At 43.5% G+C, this 22,741-nt stretch overlaps 14 non-coding genes across 14 annotated transcripts; all 14 read right to left on the bottom strand.

The window, feature by feature from the left end:
* Nucleotides 1-546: 546 nt before the first annotated feature.
* LOC125733358 (5S ribosomal RNA) lies at nt 547-665 on the bottom strand. Its single transcript, XR_007392704.1, has one exon. It is a non-coding gene; the product is annotated as a 5S ribosomal RNA (ribosomal RNA).
* Nucleotides 666-1,748: 1,083 nt separating this feature from the next.
* LOC125734758 (5S ribosomal RNA) lies at nt 1,749-1,867 on the bottom strand. Its single transcript, XR_007394061.1, has one exon. It is a non-coding gene; the product is annotated as a 5S ribosomal RNA (ribosomal RNA).
* A 1,079-nt stretch (nt 1,868-2,946) lies between these two features.
* On the bottom strand, nt 2,947-3,065 carry LOC125736873 (5S ribosomal RNA). The gene has a single exon (XR_007396141.1). It is a non-coding gene; the product is annotated as a 5S ribosomal RNA (ribosomal RNA).
* A 1,075-nt stretch (nt 3,066-4,140) lies between these two features.
* Nucleotides 4,141-4,259, bottom strand: LOC125732983 (5S ribosomal RNA). The gene has a single exon (XR_007392343.1). It is a non-coding gene; the product is annotated as a 5S ribosomal RNA (ribosomal RNA).
* A 1,078-nt stretch (nt 4,260-5,337) lies between these two features.
* On the bottom strand, nt 5,338-5,456 carry LOC125733357 (5S ribosomal RNA). The gene has a single exon (XR_007392703.1). It is a non-coding gene; the product is annotated as a 5S ribosomal RNA (ribosomal RNA).
* Nucleotides 5,457-6,537: 1,081 nt separating this feature from the next.
* Nucleotides 6,538-6,656, bottom strand: LOC125734757 (5S ribosomal RNA). The gene has a single exon (XR_007394060.1). It is a non-coding gene; the product is annotated as a 5S ribosomal RNA (ribosomal RNA).
* Nucleotides 6,657-7,733: 1,077 nt separating this feature from the next.
* Nucleotides 7,734-7,852, bottom strand: LOC125736872 (5S ribosomal RNA). The gene has a single exon (XR_007396140.1). It is a non-coding gene; the product is annotated as a 5S ribosomal RNA (ribosomal RNA).
* A 1,080-nt stretch (nt 7,853-8,932) lies between these two features.
* LOC125733356 (5S ribosomal RNA) lies at nt 8,933-9,051 on the bottom strand. Its single transcript, XR_007392702.1, has one exon. It is a non-coding gene; the product is annotated as a 5S ribosomal RNA (ribosomal RNA).
* Nucleotides 9,052-10,132: 1,081 nt separating this feature from the next.
* LOC125734756 (5S ribosomal RNA) lies at nt 10,133-10,251 on the bottom strand. The gene has a single exon (XR_007394059.1). It is a non-coding gene; the product is annotated as a 5S ribosomal RNA (ribosomal RNA).
* A 1,081-nt stretch (nt 10,252-11,332) lies between these two features.
* Nucleotides 11,333-11,451, bottom strand: LOC125735448 (5S ribosomal RNA). Its single transcript, XR_007394744.1, has one exon. It is a non-coding gene; the product is annotated as a 5S ribosomal RNA (ribosomal RNA).
* Nucleotides 11,452-12,528: 1,077 nt separating this feature from the next.
* On the bottom strand, nt 12,529-12,647 carry LOC125730778 (5S ribosomal RNA). Its single transcript, XR_007391069.1, has one exon. It is a non-coding gene; the product is annotated as a 5S ribosomal RNA (ribosomal RNA).
* Nucleotides 12,648-13,724: 1,077 nt separating this feature from the next.
* LOC125736063 (5S ribosomal RNA) lies at nt 13,725-13,843 on the bottom strand. The gene has a single exon (XR_007395346.1). It is a non-coding gene; the product is annotated as a 5S ribosomal RNA (ribosomal RNA).
* A 1,081-nt stretch (nt 13,844-14,924) lies between these two features.
* Nucleotides 14,925-15,043, bottom strand: LOC125734345 (5S ribosomal RNA). Its single transcript, XR_007393661.1, has one exon. It is a non-coding gene; the product is annotated as a 5S ribosomal RNA (ribosomal RNA).
* Nucleotides 15,044-16,119: 1,076 nt separating this feature from the next.
* LOC125732355 (5S ribosomal RNA) lies at nt 16,120-16,238 on the bottom strand. The gene has a single exon (XR_007391736.1). It is a non-coding gene; the product is annotated as a 5S ribosomal RNA (ribosomal RNA).
* Nucleotides 16,239-22,741: the final 6,503 nt, after the last annotated feature.

Below are 22,741 nucleotides of genomic sequence, written 5' to 3'. Positions count from 1 at the left end.
TTCTACCACCAGCAAAGAAGTTTCCATCCCTAATTCCTCTGTGATTCCCACTAACCTAAACATTAAGCTGGCATTGAAGGGTGTGAATTACCCCGGCCAATCTGTTCTTTTAAATACAGCTTTTAGCAAGTTTTGAAAGGAGAAGAGCAGAACTTGCTATGCCAATAATATCGAGTCTTCTGTGGCGAAGTGGTTTTTGCATAGAAAACAAAGCGGTCAGTTGAAGAGGAATAATATCAGTACTTTGTTTAAAACTGTGTGTAAAAAGCTGTCTCTTTATCATTAACAATAAGTTGTAAAACGTGAATGGGGAGTGACAGTCTTCAAGTTTGTGAGAAGATCGCGCCCTGGTGGAATAAAGGCACGAACAGCTTACAGCACCTAGAATTACCAGGAAGTATTTAGAGTAAAACGGTGTGTAAAAGCTGCCTTTATGAATGAGAGAAAAATATATAGATATATATAAAATAGTAAAATGTAAGGGGAGTGATAGATTTAAATTAATCGTGAAGTGGAGTGCCCCCTGTATAAAGTAAAAGTGAGAAAAGCTTACAGCACCTGGTATTCCCAGGAGGTCTCCCATCCAAGTACTAACCAGACCCTACCCTGCTTAGCTTCCGAGATCAGACGAGATCGGGCGTGTTCAGGGTGGTATGGCCGTATGCGAGAGATGCTACCAAAAACAGCCCTTTTGCATTATACGCCTCTATACATGCCAGTTGGTCCCATTGGATCCTACTAATGTTTTTTTTTTTTTTTATCTGACTCACACTGCAGCCCCACCATCCAATCGGCAACGCCGGACCCACACCAAACATTCACCAAACTACTCAGCCGGCAGCCTACCACAATTATTCCATTCTTTCCGCATCCGCACACTTCCTTCTTTTTAACTCCTTTTCACTACCGCACAGGTTAATCGCCGCACGTCCCCCGCCGGCAAACATTACTCCTTTACCTACTGCATGCAGGCTTCTCTTAACGACCCTCTGTTATCAACTCCGCTAACAGCCACAAAATCTCCGCCGCACGAAGGCCACTGGTAGCTGCTGAATCACATGCTTCCCCAAAACGTCGCGCTGTCAGAACACTGGGAGCTACACACACCAACAAGTCCATACTGCAGGCTGCAGCCAGAACAATTTTTTACATTCAAACATCGACGGCCTCTTCTCTCTAAAAATTCACCAGACCGCTTCTACCACCAGCAAAGAAGTTTCCATCCCTAATTCCTCTGTGATTCCCACTAACCTAAACATTAAGCTGGCATTGAAGGGTGTGAATTACCCCGGCCAATCTGTTCTTTTAAATACAGCTTTTAGCAAGTTTTGAAAGGAGAAGAGCAGAACTTGCTATGCCAATAATATCGAGTCTTCTGTGGCGAAGTGGTTTTTGCATAGAAAACAAAGCGGTCAGTTGAAGAGGAATAATATCAGTACTTTGTTTAAAACTGTGTGTAAAAAGCTGTCTCTTTATCATTAACAATAAGTTGTAAAACGTGAATGGGGAGTGACAGTTTTCAAGTTTGTGAGAAGATCGCGCCCTGGTGGAATAAAGGCACGAACAGCTTACAGCACCTAGAATTACCAAGAAGTATTTAGAGTAAAACGGTGTGTAAAAGCTGCCTTTATGAATGAGAGAAAAATATATATATATATATATATATTAAATAGTAAAATGGAAGGGGAGTGATAGATTTAAATTAAACGTGAAGTAGAGCGCCCCCTGTATAAAGTAAAAGTGAGAAAAGCTTACAGCACCTGGTATTCCCAGGAGGTCTCCCATCCAAGTACTAACCAGACCCTACCCTGCTTGGCTTCCGAGATCAGACGAGATCGGGCGTGTTCAGGTTGGTATGGCCGTAAGCGAGAGATACTACCAAAACCAGCCCTTTTGCATTACACGCCTCTATACATGCCAGTTGGTCCCATTGGATCCTACTAATGTTTTTTTTTTTTTTTATCTGACTCACACTGCAGCCCCACCATCCAATCGGCAACGCCGGACCCACACCAAACATTCACCAAACTACTCAGCTGGCAGCCTACCACAATTATTCCATTCTTTCCGCATCCGCACACTTCCTTCTTTTTAACTCCTTTTCACTACCGCACAGGTTAATCGCCGCACGTCCCCCGCCGGCAAACATTACTCCTTTGCCTACTGCATGTAGGCTTCTCTTAACGACCCTCTGTTATCAACTCCGCTAACAGCCACAAAATCTCCGCCGCACGAAGGCCACTGGTAGCTGCTGAATCACATGTTTCCCCAAAACGTCGCGCTGTCAGAACACTGGGAGCTACACACACCAACAAGTCCATACTGCAGGCTGCAGCCAGAACAATTTTTTACATTCAAACATCGACGGCCTCTTCTCTCTAAAAATTCACCAGACCGCTTCTACCACCAGCAAAGAAGTTTCCATCCCTAATTCCTCTGTGATTCCCACTAACCTAAACATTAAGCTGGCATTGAAGGGTGTGAATTACTCCGGCCAATCTGTTCTTTTAAATACAGCTTTTAGCAAGTTTTGAAAGGAGAAGAGCAGAACTTGCTATGCCAATAATATCGAGTCTTCTGTGGCGAAGTGGTGTTTGCATAGAAAACAAAGCGGTCAGTTGAAGAGGAATAATATCAGTACTTTGTTTAAAACTGTGTGTAAAAAGCTGTCTCTTTATCATTAACAATAAGTTGTAAAACGTGAATGGGGAGTGACAGTTTTCAAGTTTGTGAGAAGATCGCGCCCTGGTGGAATAAAGGCACGAACAGCTTACAGCACCTAGAATTACCAGGAAGTATTTAGAGTAAAACGGTGTGTAAAAGCTGCCTTTATGAATGAGAGAAATATATATATATATATATATTAAATAGTAAAATGGAAGGGGAGTGATAGATTTAAATTAATCGTGAAGTGGAGCGCCCCCTGTATAAAGTAAAAGTGAGAAAAGCTTACAGCACCTGGTATTCCCAGGAGGTCTCCCATCCAAGTACTAACCAGACCATACCCTGCTTGGCTTCCGAGATCAGACGAGATCGGGCGTGTTCAGGTTGGTATGGCCGTAAGCGAGAGATGCTACCAAAAACAGCCCTTTTGCATTACACGCCTCTATACATGCCAGTTGGTCCCATTGGATCCTACTAATGTTTTTTTTTTTTTTTATCTGACTCACACTGCAGCCCCACCATCCAATCGGCAACGCCGGTCCCACACCAAACATTCACCAAACTACTCAGCCGGCAGCCTACCACAATTATTCCATTCTTTCCGCATCCGCACACTTCCTTCTTTTTAACTCCTTTTCACTACCGCACAGGTTAATCGCCGCACGTCCCCCGCCGGCAAACATTACTCCTTTACCTACTGCATGCAGGCTTCTCTTAACGACCCTCTGTTATCAACTCCGCTAACAGCCACAAAATCTCCGCCGCACGAAGCCCACTGGTAGCTGCTGAATCACATGCTTCCCCAAAACGTCGCGCTGTCAGAACACTGGGAGCTACACACACCAACAAGTCCATACTGCTGGCTGCAGCCAGAACAATTTTCTACATTCAAACATCGACGGCCTCTTCTCTCTAAAAATTCACCAGACCGCTTCTACCATCAGCAAAGAAGTCTCCATCCCTAATTCCTCTGTGATTCCCACTAACCTAACCATTAAGCTGGCATTGAAGGGTGTGAATTACCCCGGCCAACCTGCTCTTTTAAATACAGCTTTTAGCAAGTTTTGAAAGGAGGAGAAGAGCAGACCTTGCCATGCCAATAATAACGAGTCTTCTGTGGTGAAGTTGTTTTTGCATAGAAAACAAAGCGGTGAGATGAAGAGGAATTATATTAGTACTTTGTTTAAAACTGTGTGTAAAAAGCTGTCTCTTTATTATTAACAATAAGTTGTAAAACGTGAATGGGGAGTGACAGTCTTCAAGTTTGTGAGAAGATCGCGCCCTGGTGGAATAAAGGCACGAACAGCTTACAGCAGCTATAATTACCAGGCAGTATTTAGAGTAAAACGGTGTGTAAAAGCTGCCTTTATGAATGAGAGAAAAAATATATATATAAAATAGTAAAATGGAAGGGGAGTGATAGATTTAAATTAATCGTGAAGTGGAGCGCCCCCTGTATAAAGTAAAAGTGAGAAAAGCTTACAGCACCTGGTATTCCCAGGTGGTCTCCCATCCAAGTACTAACCAGACCCTACCCTGCTTGGCTTCCGAGATCAGACGAGATCGGGCGTGTTCAGGGTGGTATGGCCGTAAGCGAAAGATGCGACCAAAAACAGCCCTTTTGCATTACACGCCTCTAAACATGCCAGTTGGTCCCATTGGATCCTACTAATGTTCTTTTTTTTTTTTTATCTGACTCACACTGCAGCCCCACCATCCAATCGGCAGCGCCGGACCCACACCAAACCTTCACCAAACTACTCAGCCGGCAGCCTACCACAATTATTCCATTCTTTCCGCATCCGCACACTTCCTTCTTTTTAACTCCTTTTCACTACCGCACAGGTTAATCGCCGCACGTCCCCCGCCGGCAAACATTACTCCTTTGCCTACTGCATGCAGGCTTCTCTTAACGACCCTCTGTTATCAACTCCACTAACAGCCACAAAATCTCCGCCGCACGAAGCCCACTGGTAGCTGCTGAATCACATGCTTCCCTAAAACGTCGCGCTGTCAGAACACTGGGAGCTACACACACCAACAAGTCCATACTGCAGGCTGCAGCCAGAACAATTTTCTACATTCAAACATCGACGGCCTCTTCTCTCTAAAAATTCACCAGACCGCTTCTGCCACCAGCAAAGAAGTTTCCATCCCTAATTCCTCTGTGATTCCCACTAACCTAAACATTAAGCTGGCATTGAAGGGTGTGAATTACCCCGGCCAATCTGTTCTTTTAAATACAGCTTTTAGCAAGTTTTGAAAGGAGAAGAGCAGAACTTGCTATGCCAATAATATCGAGTCTTCTGTGGCGAAGTGGTTTTTGCATAGAAAACAAAGCGGTCAGTTGAAGAGGAATAATATCAGTACTTTGTTTAAAACTGTGTGTAAAAAGCTGTCTCTTTATCATTAACAATAAGTTGTAAAACGTGAATGGGGAGTGACAGTCTTCAAGTTTGTGAGAAGATCGCGCCCTGGTGGAATAAAGGCACGAACAGCTTACAGCACCTAGAATTACCAGGAAGTATTTAGAGTAAAACGGTGTGTAAAAGCTGCCTTTATGAATGAGAGAAAAATATATAGATATATATAAAATAGTAAAATGTAAGGGGAGTGATAGATTTAAATTAATCGTGAAGTGGAGTGCCCCCTGTATAAAGTAAAAGTGAGAAAAGCTTACAGCACCTGGTATTCCCAGGAGGTCTCCCATCCAAGTACTAACCAGACCCTACCCTGCTTAGCTTCCGAGATCAGACGAGATCGGGCGTGTTCAGGGTGGTATGGCCGTATGCGAGAGATGCTACCAAAAACAGCCCTTTTGCATTATACGCCTCTATACATGCCAGTTGGTCCCATTGGATCCTACTAATGTTTTTTTTTTTTTTTATCTGACTCACACTGCAGCCCCACCATCCAATCGGCAACGCCGGACCCACACCAAACATTCACCAAACTACTCAGCCGGCAGCCTACCACAATTATTCCATTCTTTCCGCATCCGCACACTTCCTTCTTTTTAACTCCTTTTCACTACCGCACAGGTTAATCGCCGCACGTCCCCCGCCGGCAAACATTACTCCTTTACCTACTGCATGCAGGCTTCTCTTAACGACCCTCTGTTATCAACTCCGCTAACAGCCACAAAATCTCCGCCGCACGAAGGCCACTGGTAGCTGCTGAATCACATGCTTCCCCAAAACGTCGCGCTGTCAGAACACTGGGAGCTACACACACCAACAAGTCCATACTGCAGGCTGCAGCCAGAACAATTTTTTACATTCAAACATCGACGGCCTCTTCTCTCTAAAAATTCACCAGACCGCTTCTACCACCAGCAAAGAAGTTTCCATCCCTAATTCCTCTGTGATTCCCACTAACCTAAACATTAAGCTGGCATTGAAGGGTGTGAATTACCCCGGCCAATCTGTTCTTTTAAATACAGCTTTTAGCAAGTTTTGAAAGGAGAAGAGCAGAACTTGCTATGCCAATAATATCGAGTCTTCTGTGGCGAAGTGGTTTTTGCATAGAAAACAAAGCGGTCAGTTGAAGAGGAATAATATCAGTACTTTGTTTAAAACTGTGTGTAAAAAGCTGTCTCTTTATCATTAACAATAAGTTGTAAAACGTGAATGGGGAGTGACAGTTTTCAAGTTTGTGAGAAGATCGCGCCCTGGTGGAATAAAGGCACGAACAGCTTACAGCACCTAGAATTACCAAGAAGTATTTAGAGTAAAACGGTGTGTAAAAGCTGCCTTTATGAATGAGAGAAAAATATATATATATATATATATTAAATAGTAAAATGGAAGGGGAGTGATAGATTTAAATTAAACGTGAAGTAGAGCGCCCCCTGTATAAAGTAAAAGTGAGAAAAGCTTACAGCACCTGGTATTCCCAGGAGGTCTCCCATCCAAGTACTAACCAGACCCTACCCTGCTTGGCTTCCGAGATCAGACGAGATCGGGCGTGTTCAGGTTGGTATGGCCGTAAGCGAGAGATACTACCAAAACCAGCCCTTTTGCATTACACGCCTCTATACATGCCAGTTGGTCCCATTGGATCCTACTAATGTTTTTTTTTTTTTTTATCTGACTCACACTGCAGCCCCACCATCCAATCGGCAACGCCGGACCCACACCAAACATTCACCAAACTACTCAGCTGGCAGCCTACCACAATTATTCCATTCTTTCCGCATCCGCACACTTCCTTCTTTTTAACTCCTTTTCACTACCGCACAGGTTAATCGCCGCACGTCCCCCGCCGGCAAACATTACTCCTTTGCCTACTGCATGTAGGCTTCTCTTAACGACCCTCTGTTATCAACTCCGCTAACAGCCACAAAATCTCCGCCGCACGAAGGCCACTGGTAGCTGCTGAATCACATGTTTCCCCAAAACGTCGCGCTGTCAGAACACTGGGAGCTACACACACCAACAAGTCCATACTGCAGGCTGCAGCCAGAACAATTTTTTACATTCAAACATCGACGGCCTCTTCTCTCTAAAAATTCACCAGACCGCTTCTACCACCAGCAAAGAAGTTTCCATCCCTAATTCCTCTGTGATTCCCACTAACCTAAACATTAAGCTGGCATTGAAGGGTGTGAATTACTCCGGCCAATCTGTTCTTTTAAATACAGCTTTTAGCAAGTTTTGAAAGGAGAAGAGCAGAACTTGCTATGCCAATAATATCGAGTCTTCTGTGGCGAAGTGGTGTTTGCATAGAAAACAAAGCGGTCAGTTGAAGAGGAATAATATCAGTACTTTGTTTAAAACTGTGTGTAAAAAGCTGTCTCTTTATCATTAACAATAAGTTGTAAAACGTGAATGGGGAGTGACAGTTTTCAAGTTTGTGAGAAGATCGCGCCCTGGTGGAATAAAGGCACGAACAGCTTACAGCACCTAGAATTACCAGGAAGTATTTAGAGTAAAACGGTGTGTAAAAGCTGCCTTTATGAATGAGAGAAATATATATATATATATATTAAATAGTAAAATGGAAGGGGAGTGATAGATTTAAATTAATCGTGAAGTGGAGCGCCCCCTGTATAAAGTAAAAGTGAGAAAAGCTTACAGCACCTGGTATTCCCAGGAGGTCTCCCATCCAAGTACTAACCAGACCATACCCTGCTTGGCTTCCGAGATCAGACGAGATCGGGCGTGTTCAGGTTGGTATGGCCGTAAGCGAGAGATGCTACCAAAAACAGCCCTTTTGCATTACACGCCTCTATACATGCCAGTTGGTCCCATTGGATCCTACTAATGTTTTTTTTTTTTTTTATCTGACTCACACTGCAGCCCCACCATCCAATCGGCAACGCCGGTCCCACACCAAACATTCACCAAACTACTCAGCCGGCAGCCTACCACAATTATTCCATTCTTTCCGCATCCGCACACTTCCTTCTTTTTAACTCCTTTTCACTACCGCACAGGTTAATCGCCGCACGTCCCCCGCCGGCAAACATTACTCCTTTACCTACTGCATGCAGGCTTCTCTTAACGACCCTCTGTTATCAACTCCGCTAACAGCCACAAAATCTCCGCCGCACGAAGCCCACTGGTAGCTGCTGAATCACATGCTTCCCCAAAACGTCGCGCTGTCAGAACACTGGGAGCTACACACACCAACAAGTCCATACTGCTGGCTGCAGCCAGAACAATTTTCTACATTCAAACATCGACGGCCTCTTCTCTCTAAAAATTCACCAGACCGCTTCTACCATCAGCAAAGAAGTCTCCATCCCTAATTCCTCTGTGATTCCCACTAACCTAACCATTAAGCTGGCATTGAAGGGTGTGAATTACCCCGGCCAACCTGCTCTTTTAAATACAGCTTTTAGCAAGTTTTGAAAGGAGGAGAAGAGCAGACCTTGCCATGCCAATAATAACGAGTCTTCTGTGGTGAAGTTGTTTTTGCATAGAAAACAAAGCGGTGAGATGAAGAGGAATTATATTAGTACTTTGTTTAAAACTGTGTGTAAAAAGCTGTCTCTTTATTATTAACAATAAGTTGTAAAACGTGAATGGGGAGTGACAGTCTTCAAGTTTGTGAGAAGATCGCGCCCTGGTGGAATAAAGGCACGAACAGCTTACAGCAGCTATAATTACCAGGAAGTATTTAGAGTAAAACGGTGTGTAAAAGCTGCCTTTATGAATGAGAGAAAAATATATAGATATATATAAAATAGTAAAATGTAAGGGGAGTGATAGATTTAAATTAATCGTGAAGTGGAGTGCCCCCTGTATAAAGTAAAAGTGAGAAAAGCTTACAGCACCTGGTATTCCCAGGAGGTCTCCCATCCAAGTACTAACCAGACCCTACCCTGCTTAGCTTCCGAGATCAGACGAGATCGGGCGTGTTCAGGGTGGTATGGCCGTATGCGAGAGATGCTACCAAAAACAGCCCTTTTGCATTATACGCCTCTATACATGCCAGTTGGTCCCATTGGATCCTACTAATGTTTTTTTTTTTTTTTATCTGACTCACACTGCAGCCCCACCATCCAATCGGCAACGCCGGACCCACACCAAACATTCACCAAACTACTCAGCCGGCAGCCTACCACAATTATTCCATTCTTTCCGCATCCGCACACTTCCTTCTTTTTAACTCCTTTTCACTACCGCACAGGTTAATCGCCGCACGTCCCCCGCCGGCAAACATTACTCCTTTACCTACTGCATGCAGGCTTCTCTTAACGACCCTCTGTTATCAACTCCGCTAACAGCCACAAAATCTCCGCCGCACGAAGGCCACTGGTAGCTGCTGAATCACATGCTTCCCCAAAACGTCGCGCTGTCAGAACACTGGGAGCTACACACACCAACAAGTCCATACTGCAGGCTGCAGCCAGAACAATTTTTTACATTCAAACATCGACGGCCTCTTCTCTCTAAAAATTCACCAGACCGCTTCTACCACCAGCAAAGAAGTTTCCATCCCTAATTCCTCTGTGATTCCCACTAACCTAAACATTAAGCTGGCATTGAAGGGTGTGAATTACCCCGGCCAATCTGTTCTTTTAAATACAGCTTTTAGCAAGTTTTGAAAGGAGAAGAGCAGAACTTGCTATGCCAATAATATCGAGTCTTCTGTGGCGAAGTGGTTTTTGCATAGAAAACAAAGCGGTCAGTTGAAGAGGAATAATATCAGTACTTTGTTTAAAACTGTGTGTAAAAAGCTGTCTCTTTATCATTAACAATAAGTTGTAAAACGTGAATGGGGAGTGACAGTTTTCAAGTTTGTGAGAAGATCGCGCCCTGGTGGAATAAAGGCACGAACAGCTTACAGCACCTAGAATTACCAAGAAGTATTTAGAGTAAAACGGTGTGTAAAAGCTGCCTTTATGAATGAGAGAAAAATATATATATATATATATATTAAATAGTAAAATGGAAGGGGAGTGATAGATTTAAATTAAACGTGAAGTAGAGCGCCCCCTGTATAAAGTAAAAGTGAGAAAAGCTTACAGCACCTGGTATTCCCAGGAGGTCTCCCATCCAAGTACTAACCAGACCCTACCCTGCTTGGCTTCCGAGATCAGACGAGATCGGGCGTGTTCAGGTTGGTATGGCCGTAAGCGAGAGATACTACCAAAACCAGCCCTTTTGCATTACACGCCTCTATACATGCCAGTTGGTCCCATTGGATCCTACTAATGTTTTTTTTTTTTTTTATCTGACTCACACTGCAGCCCCACCATCCAATCGGCAACGCCGGACCCACACCAAACATTCACCAAACTACTCAGCTGGCAGCCTACCACAATTATTCCATTCTTTCCGCATCCGCACACTTCCTTCTTTTTAACTCCTTTTCACTACCGCACAGGTTAATCGCCGCACGTCCCCCGCCGGCAAACATTACTCCTTTGCCTACTGCATGTAGGCTTCTCTTAACGACCCTCTGTTATCAACTCCGCTAACAGCCACAAAATCTCCGCCGCACGAAGGCCACTGGTAGCTGCTGAATCACATGCTTCCCCAAAACGTCGCGCTGTCAGAACACTGGGAGCTACACACACCAACAAGTCCATACTGCAGGCTGCAGCCAGAACAATTTTTTACATTCAAACATCGACGGCCTCTTCTCTCTAAAAATTCACCAGACCGCTTCTACCACCAGCAAAGAAGTTTCCATCCCTAATTCCTCTGTGATTCCCACTAACCTAAACATTAAGCTGGCATTGAAGGGTGTGAATTACCCCGGCCAATCTGTTCTTTTAAATACAGCTTTTAGCAAGTTTTGAAAGGAGAAGAGCAGAACTTGCTATGCCAATAATATCGAGTCTTCTGTGGCGAAGTGGTTTTTGCATAGAAAACAAAGCGGTCAGTTGAAGAGGAATAATATCAGTACTTTGTTTAAAACTGTGTGTAAAAAGCTGTCTCTTTATCATTAACAATAAGTTGTAAAACGTGAATGGGGAGTGACAGTTTTCAAGTTTGTGAGAAGATCGCGCCCTGGTGGAATAAAGGCACGAACAGCTTACAGCACCTAGAATTACCAAGAAGTATTTAGAGTAAAACGGTGTGTAAAAGCTGCCTTTATGAATGAGAGAAAAATATATATATATATATATATTAAATAGTAAAATGGAAGGGGAGTGATAGATTTAAATTAAACGTGAAGTAGAGCGCCCCCTGTATAAAGTAAAAGTGAGAAAAGCTTACAGCACCTGGTATTCCCAGGAGGTCTCCCATCCAAGTACTAACCAGACCCTACCCTGCTTGGCTTCCGAGATCAGACGAGATCGGGCGTGTTCAGGTTGGTATGGCCATAAGCGAGAGATACTACCAAAACCAGCCCTTTTGCATTACACGCCTCTATACATGCCAGTTGGTCCCATTGGATCCTACTAATGTTTTTTTTTTTTTTTATCTGACTCACACTGCAGCCCCACCATCCAATCGGCAACGCCGGACCCACACCAAACATTCACCAAACTACTCAGCTGGCAGCCTACCACAATTATTCCATTCTTTCCGCATCCGCACACTTCCTTCTTTTTAACTCCTTTTCACTACCGCACAGGTTAATCGCCGCACGTCCCCCGCCGGCAAACATTACTCCTTTGCCTACTGCATGTAGGCTTCTCTTAACGACCCTCTGTTATCAACTCCGCTAACAGCCACAAAATCTCCGCCGCACGAAGGCCACTGGTAGCTGCTGAATCACATGTTTCCCCAAAACGTCGCGCTGTCAGAACACTGGGAGCTACACACACCAACAAGTCCATACTGCAGGCTGCAGCCAGAACAATTTTTTACATTCAAACATCGACGGCCTCTTCTCTCTAAAAATTCACCAGACCGCTTCTACCACCAGCAAAGAAGTTTCCATCCCTAATTCCTCTGTGATTCCCACTAACCTAAACATTAAGCTGGCATTGAAGGGTGTGAATTACTCCGGCCAATCTGTTCTTTTAAATACAGCTTTTAGCAAGTTTTGAAAGGAGAAGAGCAGAACTTGCTATGCCAATAATATCGAGTCTTCTGTGGCGAAGTGGTGTTTGCATAGAAAACAAAGCGGTCAGTTGAAGAGGAATAATATCAGTACTTTGTTTAAAACTGTGTGTAAAAAGCTGTCTCTTTATCATTAACAATAAGTTGTAAAACGTGAATGGGGAGTGACAGTTTTCAAGTTTGTGAGAAGATCGCGCCCTGGTGGAATAAAGGCACGAACAGCTTACAGCACCTAGAATTACCAGGAAGTATTTAGAGTAAAACGGTGTGTAAAAGCTGCCTTTATGAATGAGAGAAATATATATATATATATATTAAATAGTAAAATGGAAGGGGAGTGATAGATTTAAATTAATCGTGAAGTGGAGCGCCCCCTGTATAAAGTAAAAGTGAGAAAAGCTTACAGCACCTGGTATTCCCAGGAGGTCTCCCATCCAAGTACTAACCAGACCATACCCTGCTTGGCTTCCGAGATCAGACGAGATCAGGCGTGTTCAGGTTGGTATGGCCGTAAGCGAGAGATGCTACCAAAAACAGCCCTTTTGCATTACACGCCTCTATACATGCCAGTTGGTCCCATTGGATCCTACTAATGTTTTTTTTTTTTTTTATCTGACTCACACTGCAGCCCCACCATCCAATCGGCAACGCCGGACCCACACCAAACATTCACCAAACTACTCAGCCGGCAGCCTACCACAATTATTCCATTCTTTCCGCATCCGCACACTTCCTTCTTTTTAACTCCTTTTCACTACCGCACAGGTTAATCGCCGCACGTCCCCCGCCGGCAAACATTACTCCTTTGCCTACTGCATGTAGGCTTCTCTTAACGACCCTCTGTTATCAACTCCGCTAACAGCCACAAAATCTCCGCCGCACGAAGGCCACTGGTAGCTGCTGAATCACATGTTTCCCCAAAACGTCGCGCTGTCAGAACACTGGGAGCTACACACACCAACAAGTCCATACTGCAGGCTGCAGCCAGAACAATTTTTTACATTCAAACATCGACGGCCTCTTCTCTCTAAAAATTCACCAGACCGCTTCTACCACCAGCAAAGAAGTTTCCATCCCTAATTCCTCTGTGATTCCCACTAACCTAAACATTAAGCTGGCATTGAAGGGTGTGAATTACTCCGGCCAATCTGTTCTTTTAAATACAGCTTTTAGCAAGTTTTGAAAGGAGAAGAGCAGAACTTGCTATGCCAATAATATCGAGTCTTCTGTGGCGAAGTGGTGTTTGCATAGAAAACAAAGCGGTCAGTTGAAGAGGAATAATATCAGTACTTTGTTTAAAACTGTGTGTAAAAAGCTGTCTCTTTATCATTAACAATAAGTTGTAAAACGTGAATGGGGAGTGACAGTTTTCAAGTTTGTGAGAAGATCGCGCCCTGGTGGAATAAAGGCACGAACAGCTTACAGCACCTAGAATTACCAGGAAGTATTTAGAGTAAAACGGTGTGTAAAAGCTGCCTTTATGAATGAGAGAAATATATATATATATATATTAAATAGTAAAATGGAAGGGGAGTGATAGATTTAAATTAATCGTGAAGTGGAGCGCCCCCTGTATAAAGTAAAAGTGAGAAAAGCTTACAGCACCTGGTATTCCCAGGAGGTCTCCCATCCAAGTACTAACCAGACCCTATCCTGCTTGGCTTCCGAGATCAGACGAGATCGGGCGTGTTCAGGGTGGTATGGCCGTATGCGAGAGATGCTACCAAAAACAGCCCTTTTGCATTACACGCCTCTATACATGCCAGTTAGTCCCATTGGATCCTACTCCTGTTTTTTTTTTTTTTTTATCTGACTCACACTGCAGCACCACCATCCAATCGGCAGTGCCGGAACCACACCAAACATTCAACAAACTACTCAGCCGGCAGCCTACCACAATTATTCCATTCTTTCCGCATCCGCACACTTCCTTCTCTTTAAGTCCTTTTCACTACCGCACAGGTTAATCGCCGCATGTCCCCCGCCGGCAAACATTACTCCTTTGCCTACCTCATGCAGGCTTCTCTTAACGACCCTCTGTTATCAACTCCGCTAACAGCCACAAAATCTCTGCCGCTTGAAGCCCACTGGTAGCTGTTGAATCACATGCTTCCCCAAAACGTTACGCTGTCAGAACACTGGGAGCTACACACGCCAACAAGTCCATACTGCAGGCTGCAGCCAGAACAATTTTCTACATTGAAACATCGACGGCCTCTTCTCTCTAAAAATTCACCAGACCGCTTCTACCATCAGCAAAGAAGTTTCCATCCCTAATTCCTCTGTGATTCCCACTAACCTAAACATTAATCTGGCATTGAAGGGTGTGAATTACCCCGGCCAACCTGCTCTTTTAAATACAGCTTTTAGCAAGTTTTGAAAGGAGGAGAAGAGCAGACCTTGCTATGCCAACAATATCAAGTCTTCTGTGGCGAAGTGGTTTTTGCATAGAAAACAAAGCGGTGAGTTGAAGAGGAATTATATCAGTACTTTGTTTAAAACTGTGTGTAAAAAGCTGTCTCTTTATCATTAACAATAAGTTGTAAAACGTGAATGGGGAGTGACAGTCTTCAAGTTTGTGAGAAGATCGCGCCCTGGTGGAATAAAGGCACGAACAGCTTACAGCACCTAGAATTACCAGGAAGTATTTAGAGTAAAACGGTGTGTAAAAGCTGCCTTTATGAATGAGAGAAAAATATATATATATATATAAAATAGTAAAATGGAAGGGGAGTGATAGATTTAAATTAATCGTGAAGTGGAGCGCCCCCTGTATAAAGTAAAAGTGAGAAAAGCTTACAGCACCTGGTATTCCCAGGAGGTCTCCCATCCAAGTACTAACTAGACCCTACCCTGCTTGGCTTCCGAGATCGGATGAGATCGGGCGTGTTCAGGGTGGTATGGCCATAAGCGAGAGACGTGACCAAAAACAGCCCTTTTGCATTACACGCGTCTATACATGCCAGTTAGTCCCATTGGATCCTACTCCTGGTTTTTTTTTTTTTTTTATCTGACTCACACTGCAGCACCACCATCCAATCGGCAGCGCCGGACCCACACCAAACATTCACCAAACTACTCAGCCGGCAGCCTACCACAATTATTCCATTCTTTCCGCATCCGCACACTTCCTTCTTTTTAACTCCTTTTCACTACCGCACAGGTTAATCGCCGCACGTGCCCCGCCGGCAAACATTACTCCTTTGCCTACTGCATGCAGGCTTCTCTTAACGACCCTCTGTTATCAACTCCGCTAACAGCCACAAAATCTCCGCCGCACGAAGCCCACTGGGAGCTGTTGAATCACATGCTTCCCCAAAACGTCGCGCTGTCAGAACACTGGGAGCTACACACACCAACAAGTCCATACTGCAGGCTGCAGCCAGAACAATTTTCTACATTCAAACATCGACGGCCTCTTCTCTCTAAAAATTCACCAGACCGCTTCTACCACCAGCAAAGAAGTTTCCATCCCTAATTCCTCTGTGATTCCCACTAACCTAAACATTAAGCTGGCATTGAAGGGTGTGAATTACCGGCCAATCTGTTCTTTTAAATACAGCTTTTAGCAAGTTTTGAAAGGAGAAGAGCAGAACTTGCTATGCCAATAATATCGAGTCTTCTGTGGCGAAGTGGTTTTTGCATAGAAAATAAAGCGGTCAGTTGAAGAGGAATAATATCAGTACTTTGTTTAAAACTGTGTGTAAAAAGCTGTCTCTTTATCATTAACAATAAGTTGTAAAACGTGAATGGGGAGTGACAGTCTTCAAGTTTGTGAGAAGATCGCGCCCTGGTGGAATAAAGGCACGAACAGCTTACAGCACCTAGAATTACCAGGAAGTATTTAGAGTAAAACGGTTTCTAAAAGCTGCCTTTATGAAAGAGAGAAAAAATATATATATATATAAAATAGTAAAATGGAAGGGGAGTGCTAGATTTAAATTAATCGTGAAGTGGAGCGCCCCCTGTATAAAGTAAAAGTGAGAAAAGCTTACAGCACCTGGTATTCCCAGGTGGTCTCCCATCCAAGTACTAATCAGACCCTACCCTGCTTAGCTTCCGAGATCAGATGAGATCGGGCGTGTTCAGGGTGGTATGGCCGCAAGCAAGAGACGCTACCAAAAACAGCCCTTTTGCATTACACGCCTCTATACATGCCAGTTGGTCCCATTGCATCCTACTAATGTTTTTTTTTTTTTTTTTATCTGACTCACACTGCAGCCCCACCATCCAATCGGCAGCGCCGGACCCACACCAAACATTCACCAAACTACTCAGTGTTGGAGAAAGCGTCAGGCTTTCCACTCCAACCCTGCACACAGGACCAAACTACAATACAGTATATGTTGGAGAAAGCGACAGGCTTTCCACTCCAACTCTGTACACACCATTAATCACGAGACAACACACTTAGAGTTTTACTTGCACAAGGGTAACCACACTCTCTGCATGCTAGGCTACAAAGGAATGTGTTACAAAGGGTGGTTCCCCTTGGCACCTTTATTTATAGTCAATGGGAGGCAGGGGTCTTGGAGTGAGAACAAAGAAAAGACTGTGAGAGAAGAAGAAGTTCTGGTTTTACTCAGGTGGACAACTATTTAAACACGTGCTCAGGATACGTGTAAACTAATATAATCTAAAGTATGAAGGTAAAGAAAAACAAAATAATGTATATACATATTTACACTCATTGCTGATTATACAGAAATGATAACAAATGATTAATAACAGTTTCTTCAACCTAACAGTCCCTCCTGTTTATCATGACAGTATGATCAGAAGCATCAGTATTGTACAAATTGCAAAAACACTTTCAGCACAACCGTCATTCAGATCACATCATCATCATTATTAAGAGGGCTAGACAAGGTTAGTAAATCCATTCGTTCTTCTGCAGTGTATAGCAGAAAAACAGAACTAAAAGTATGTTGTATCATGGAACGGAGGCAGGGTATAATACAAATGAAACAACAACATACAAATAATAATGTAACAAGAATGGGGAGTGAGAACTTTAGCAGTAACTGCCACCAGGACCCAGTAAGAAACCAATTCAACCATGAGGGGCCAGCATGAGGGTCTAAGGTCATGATCTTTTGAAGTTCTCGCAGACGGTCCAAGGCTGTAGTCATGTTGGGTGAGTGCACATTATCGGGAATATATGTACAGCAGGTATTATTTAAGAGCACGCACACACCACCTTGTGCAGCAGTAAGTATGTCTAAAACCATTCTATTCTGAATGACCATCTGTTTAATAGCATCTATCTCTCCATTCTGTTGCTCATTTATTATGATGGAGTTATTTATGAACAGCCCCAAACGATAATCAATAGTTTCTAATCGTAACGTATTCTTTGCTGTTCCTACCCAGGGAAAAAGAGACATTAATACTTTCTGGTCTGTAGACCAATGTTTGAACTCCTGGGGAACATCTGAACCCCAGACACTGTCATGAGGACGGAGAGAAGCTGTAGTTATGATGGACCGGCGCCTGCGGTTCGCTGGTGTAGACGACAGTGACACCAGGAAAGTATGGTCTGACACAAAGATTGGAGCGCACACACCATACCAGTTATAGGGCAAAACGAAATATGCGCGGGGTCCACATAACCAAGCTACTCCTTGCACCCAGTAGGTGCCATTACTAAATCCACTTATGTTTACCGGGGCACCTTCTCCGTGTACTAGTATTTGGGCACAGTTGGTGGTGTTCCCCATATGGTGGGTGCCGTTCATTTGGTCATAACACATTGAGTGATTAAATGTTTTAGGGTCCATGTTCAGGTGGACAGATAAAGGTAAGGATATATTTGACACTTTTATAGCAAAATCGATCCAAAACTGCTGTGCACATACGCCATTATCCAAACCAGCAGTATATGGATCTGTGTCATTTATTTTTATATTATCATGCTGATAGCCTACACCTGCAAAAGAGGCAGCACACTTTGCTTGTGACTTATTCATAGGTTTCCCATATATAGTTAATCCATCGGCATGAGATGGCATGTGGGTACAGACATAACAATTAGTTAAATTGTCTTTCTTTGCTGAATCATAAACATAACAGTACCAGTAATTTTGTAGGAAAGGATGGGTCTCATTTGTGGAGATAGGTCTCAGGTGAGAACCATCATGTGTCCATCTAGGTGGGCGAAACACCTGCTCTGGTGAGTGCAGAAGCAGACCAACAATTCCCATAAAGAGAATTACACCGAGAGTTACCTTACCACATCCCCACCCAATCAGAGCCATTCTAAATGGAGTGCAGATCAGCTGTTTTCTTCACCGGGTTGAGACGTCAGTATCCTATTGATTGCTGCGCCTTTGTAGCGGACTTCCACTGCTACTCCGAAGGTACAGAGGTCTCTGATACGGGCTTGATGGGCTTACAGTGACTCTTATGTATCCAGGAAGGTCGCTCTGCTATTTTCACCGCTGTTGGTGTTGTGAGCAGGACTTGATAGGGTCCGTCCCACCGGGGTGTGCTCCAATCCTTTCGCAACAGGACCTTGACCAGGATCCAATCTCCTGGCTGCAGATTATCCTGTTGAACAGAAACAGAATTTACTGGCAGACTACTGGGGTTATGTTTTTGTTGTGATGATAATAGCTTACGCATCCAATCGGCTAACGTATTTTCTCTGTCTGCTTTTCCTATATCACTCATTTCGGTTGCTAAGGGAAACGGTCTACCATACACTATTTCAAATGGTGTCAATCCTGCAGGAGTGGGAGTTATTCTCATCCATAATTTTACTAGAGACAAACATTCTGGCCACGGTCTTTTTGTCTCTTCCACTGTCTTTCTGAGTCTTGTTTTAATGGTGCCGTTGGTCCTTTCCACTAAGCCTGCGCTCTGGGGGTGATAAGCGCAATGATTTTTGATCGTAAACCCGAGTGCTTGTGAGCAAAGGGACATGGTTTGATTCACAAAATGAGTCCCATTGTCCGATCTTATAATATGAGGTATGCCATAGGTAGGGAAATAATGGCCTACCAAACATTTTGCAACGGTCATTGCATCACAGTGTTTTACAGGGTATATTTCTACCCACTTAGAAAAGGTGTCTATAATGACTAGACAGTACTTCTTCCCTTGTGACCAAGATAATTCAATGAAATCCATATGTACAATTTGAAATGGATATTCAGCTGCGGGAAACTGGCCACGTTTTGGCCTTATGTTGCCTTGTGCATTGTGTTTACAGCAAATTAAGCACGCTCGACAAAATTGTTTTGCATAATCAGAAAAATTTATAGTATAAAAGTATTGTTGGATAATATGTACCATCCCTCCTGTTGAGACATGGGTGTGTCCATGGCTCACTAAGGCAGCTGTCTTGTATAAATTTTTTGGTAGGATGGGCTTGTCATTCATATAATAAGTTTTCCCTTGTTGTATTGCTCCTCTCTTAATCCAGCTCTGTATTTCTGTTTTAGGTGCATGAGTCTGTGCATCACATAGTACATCACTATCTATCAACAAGACATCTGTAACATTTAAGGCAGGTTGTTTTTGTGCAGCACTTTTTGCCGTCATGTCCGCAAAACTGTTTCCTTTAGCTATTGCGGAAGCATCAGTTTGGTGTGCCTTACATTTGCATATCGCAAGGCAATATGGTAATTGCACAACATCTAACAACCTGAGTAATAGGTTCGTATGAGTTAAAGATGTTCCTTGCGATGTCTTGAATCCTCTATTTTTCCACACTCTTGCATGGTGATGAACAGCTCCAAACACATATTGACTATCAGTGTATATTGTAAGTGGCTTGTTTTTGAAGAGCTCGCATGCCCTAATTACAGCATAGAGTTCAGCCACTTGTGCTGAACAAGCAGGGGGAAGTGCATTGGCCTCCAACACTTCAGTAGATGTAACTACAGCATATCCGACCTTGTTCTTCCCCATGTCATTTTTTGATGCTGATCCATCTACAAAAACAACCGTTGAATCTGGTATTGGGGTCTTTAAAATATCTGCTCTTGGTTTGGTTTGTTCTTCCACAACTGCTTTGCACGAATGTGGCTCTCCATCTTCCGCTGTCGGAAGAAGGGTGCTAGGGTTGAGAGGACCACATCGCTGTATTGTGATGTTTGACTGTGAAAGCAGGAGTGAGACTAGGGTCAGATGTCTAACATGTGTGAGGAATGGCAGTGGCGTCTGCAGTAAAACTAAAGAAACTGAATGTGGCACCTTCAAAGTGAGTGGGTGACACAACACTAATTCTGCTGATAATTTCACTGCTTCTGCAGCAGCTGCACATGCCTGCAAACACTGCGGAAAACCAGCTGCCACTGCATCTAATCGTTTAGAATAGAACGCTAATGGCCTCTCTTTTGCGCCGAATGGCTGTGTTAATACTGCCTTCATATACCCTTGATTTGCATCAACACATAGGGTAAATGGTTGTTGATAATCTGGCAGAGCAAGTGTCACATTAGTTTGTAACATCATTTTTAGATTTGTGAATGCCAATTCTCCTTCTTTTGTCCACTGAATTTTATCTTTCAGTGCCATGTCCTTCCCATAAATCAGGGTTTGTAAAGGTTGAACGAGTGCAGCATAATCAGGTAACCATTCCCTGCAATAATTGCAAAGTCCTAAGAAGGACATCATTTGCTGTTTAGTCTTTGGCTTTGGTGCCTCTTGTATTGCCTGTTTTCTAGTTTCTAATAACGATCGACCTTTTTGGGAGAGTTTATGTCCAAGATATATAACTTCCTCTCTGCAATACTGTAATTTTTGTTTTGATGCCTTATGTCCTGTATCATACAAATGCTGTAACACTAACAGTGTGGCTTCTTTGCAATGCTGTTTTGTATCTGAAGCAATTAATATATCATCTACATACAATAGCACTTGACTATGGGACGGTATTTTACAGGAACTCATTGAATACCGTAGTGCCATTGTATATATACATGTGGACTTTCTGAAAACCCTTGAGGGAGTCTAGTGTATGTGTATTTATGTCCTTTATAAGTGAAACCAAATAAGTGTTGTGAATCAGGATGTAGTGGTACTGAGAAAAAGGCATTACTCAGATCCACTACTGAAAAATACTTCTTGTCAGGGGACAAGGAATTTAACAAAAGGTGTGGATTAGGCACATCTGGTGCAGCATGTTGTACTATTTCATTTACTGGTCTTAAATCCTGCACCATGCGCCATTTCCCTGTATGTCCCTTCTGGACGGGGAAGATAGGAGTATTGCAAGTGGCCTCAGGAGCCTCTCGCAATATTCCTGATGCCAACATATCCTGCACTACAGGGGCTATACCTTTCTCTGCTTCAGGTTTTAACGGGTATTGTCTAACTACCGGACGGTGTTCTGATTTCACAATTACTTTGTAAGGTGGAAACCCCTTTACCAGTCCTACATCAGTGGGGGAGGACGACCACAACCCTTCCGGGAGGCGATCTAGATCTGGACATGATCCCTCCTCCAGGGTTGGAAAAATTTGTCAGGTTGGGTCCTGCAAGTGTGTGGTGAGAGTGGTTTGAACTCTCCATCCCAAAGGAAACCGCCACACATTGTGTTTTTTGTCATAGCTCCAAAAGGAGCCAGGTACGGGTTGGTAGTCATTGTAACTGTGCATGGAATCTCGTAAGAACATCTCTACATCCTTCCACTGCATCTGAGGTGGTTTTGATAGAGATACGTGTGGTGTTCCCCCTCTGAACACAGCCTGTTGTTTATTAGATAAGATGACTGAAGCAGCAGAAAAGCCAGTAGTGGAGTTAACATATATATGTTGTAAGGTGATACAAGTGTCTTGAAGGGCATGAAACGTTTTGTCATAGGCATAATCTGGTCCTGGGGTGCCTTTGTACCACATAGTGACGTGTAAGGCATCGTCAGGCATGAACTGGGTTTGTTTAGGGGACTGCTTTTCTCTAGTTTTTCTCAATATTTCACGTGTCTGTGCTGTCCCCCCCAGATCTAGGGACCAATAATACTGTGGAGCTGACATGCCATGTATCACGAAAGTTTGCTTTTCTACTATAGCCTTCATGCCAGTGGGTGTTGCAATCACACTAATACCCATTTGTATCATAAGATCCCTTCCTAACAGATTGACTGGACATGAAGGGCTTATTAGCACTTGGGCGTGACATTCTAACTCTGTTTCCTCATCTTTTATGCTAACTGGATTTGTCAATTGATGACTTTTGGCTTGGCCTCCTGCAGTTCGGATATTTATGGAGGACGAGGAAAAGGTGACCCTTGGAGGGCTAGTGGTTAACACTGTTCTACAGGCTCCTGTATCACATAGGCACTCATATATTTTCCCATTTATAATAAGCCTTCGTTTTGGTAGTTCTTCAAGTTGTTTTAGTGCTAGCAGTTGGCAAACTGCTTGCAAATCTATCTCTTCTGTCTCATCCTGTTTTTGCAGCTTATCTGGCTCTTTTGATAGTTCACAGGCTAATTGTCATTGATTCTCTGTGGAATTTGGGTTGTTTATAAACTTGGTTCTACATTGCCTAGCTAAGTGCCCAAGTTTTCCGCATGTCCAGCAAGTGTTATCTTGCTGTAATAAATTTCGCTGATTGCTCCTAAAAGCACCTCTCCCCCTTCCTCGACCTCGTGACCTTCCTCT

Source organism: Brienomyrus brachyistius, chromosome 2, assembly GCF_023856365.1.
Source record: "Brienomyrus brachyistius isolate T26 chromosome 2, BBRACH_0.4, whole genome shotgun sequence".
NCBI lineage: Eukaryota > Metazoa > Chordata > Actinopteri > Osteoglossiformes > Mormyridae > Brienomyrus > Brienomyrus brachyistius.
The sequence above is the reverse complement of the archived record's forward strand: the minus strand, read 5'-3'. Positions and strand labels throughout refer to the sequence as shown.